Source organism: Pelodiscus sinensis, chromosome 1 (assembly GCF_052426305.1).
Source record: "Pelodiscus sinensis isolate ZL-2025 chromosome 1, ASM5242630v1, whole genome shotgun sequence".
Classification (NCBI taxonomy): domain Eukaryota; kingdom Metazoa; phylum Chordata; order Testudines; family Trionychidae; genus Pelodiscus; species Pelodiscus sinensis.
Window position 1 is genome coordinate 9,825,717 of NC_143052.1, and position 2,411 is coordinate 9,828,127.

Consider the following 2,411-nt stretch of genomic DNA (forward strand, 5'->3'; position numbering starts at 1 on the left):
TGCCCTAGGCACCCGTCGGGGAGTGGGCAGGAAGCATTTTCTGTGATCCCCAGAATAAGAACTGTAATTCTCTGTGTATTTGGACTATGTACGCAAAAATAGTAGTAAAACTCCCATACCACCCTCCTGCTCCCTCTTGCCCTGCACTGTACTCCTCATGAAGTCCAAGTCAGAAAGGACCCATCCCAAAGTGGATTCTGTGTTGTTACTGAAGTTCTATATAGCATATCAGGGACTCTCAAAGCACTTATCTAAGGAAATATTACCACTGTCTTATTGTGTAAGATGGCGTTAGTCCAAGAAAGTTTATTTTTAAACATCTCAGTCCAATCAGAGTGCCCCTTTAACGCATCTACAGGGTAAATGAATTCTCTCTGAGGTCTGGAGGCAGGGGTCAGATACACAAAAAGGAAACATACGTAGGATGCTGTCCCAAGACACTGCTTCTGTTAATTGTCCATCTGGTGGAGATAAAGACAGGCTAACCATCCCACATCCAATACATTTATGCTTCATAATCTCCATTGCACATTCTTCACTGAATAAGTGACCTTTGTAGATTGACCTAACTGCTACAGAAAAGCTTACATATGCACGCAATTTAAGATGTAAGTGATGGGAATGGTTTGGAAAGTCATTCTGGAAGTACAACGGGACACCAAGAAACGAGAAAGAATAGATTCCAGAGAGTTCCGATGACATTTAAGTCCAAGAGTGTTCCGCAACACACACTCTAAAATGTCATGCTGTACTGGCCTCTAAGCATGGAGAACAGACGCGTCATCTAGTACAATTATTTTAGGAACCTTGCAGCATAAACAGCATGAGTGCCAAAATGAAAACGTATTATGGGAAAGCATTTCTCATTGAGGCCTGTATCTCCTCCCATTTATGTGATGGCATGCAACACACGAGGTCAGATCCTGTTTTTAAACAGCACTGGGGCTAGCCCAAGGGGTTTTGGTGCTCTAGGTGAACTATAAGTTCAGCACCCACCCTCATATTCAAAGTGAGATGTCTAGAATGAGATTTTACCTGGATACATTTGGCATTCAAAATGAACAATGTAAAATAAGAATAAATATTTTATTGATTCCCACCCCCCTATTTTCATTAATCCTATCACAATTATACTATATACGGTAAACTGCCCAGGAGCTGACACTTGAAAGTTTACCATTTTGAGTTGTACACACTGTTTGCAGTGCTGACCAGAAACAGTTGCATTTCAAATTGCAACCATCTTCCTTCCAAAGGAACTGATTTTTGGGGAAGGTATGAGACTCTTAATTCCTGGATGCAGAATGAAGACTCTCTCAGAGCTGTGTAACCCTTTTGCACTGGGCCATCATAGAATAATAGGACTGGAAGGGACCTCAAGAGATCATCGAGTCCAGCCCCCCGCCCTCAAGGCAGGACCAACCTCTGTCTACACCATCCCTGACAGATGTCTATCTAACCTGTTCTTAAATATCTCCAGAGAGGGAGATTCCACCACCTCCCTTGGCAATTTATTCCAATATTTGACCACCCTGACAGTTAGGAATTTTTTCCTAATGGCCAATCTAAACCTCCCCTGCTGCACTTTAAGCCCATTACTCCTTGTCCTGTCCTCAGAAACCAAGAGGAACAAATTTTCTCCTTCCTCCTTGTGACACCCTTTTAGATATTTGAAAACCGCTATCATGTCCCCCCTTAATCTTCTTTTTTCCAAACTAAACAAGCCGAGTTCATGAAGCCTGGCTTCATAGGTCATGTTCTCTAAACCTTTAATCATTCTTGTAGCTCTTCTCTGTACCCTTTTCAATTTCTCCACATCTTTCTTGAAATGTGGTGCCCAGAACTGGACACAGTACTCCAGCTGAGGCCTAACTAGTGCAGAGTAGAGCGGCAGAATGACTTCACGAGTTTTGCTTACAACACACCTGTTGATACAACCTAGAATCATATTTGCTTTTTTTGCAACAGCATCACACTGTTGACTCATATTCAACTTGTGGTCCACTATGACCCCTAGATCCCTTTCCGCCATGCTCCTTCCTAGACAGTCGCTTCCCATCTTGTATGTATGGAACTGATTGTTCCTTCCTAAGTGGAGCACTTTGCATTTCTCTTTATTAAACCTCATCCTGTTTACCTCTGACCATTTCTCTAACTTGCTAAGGTCATTTTGAATTATGTCCCTATCCTCCAAAGAAGTTGCAACCCCACCCAGTTTGGTATCACCTGCAAACTTAATAAGCGTACTCTCTATCCCAATATCTACATCATTGATGAAGATATTGAACAGTACGGGTCCCAAAACAGACCCTTGAGGAACTCCACTTGTTATCCCTTTCCAGCAGGATTTAGCACCGTTAACAACAACTCTCTGACTACGGTTATCCAGCCAATTATGCACCCACCTTATC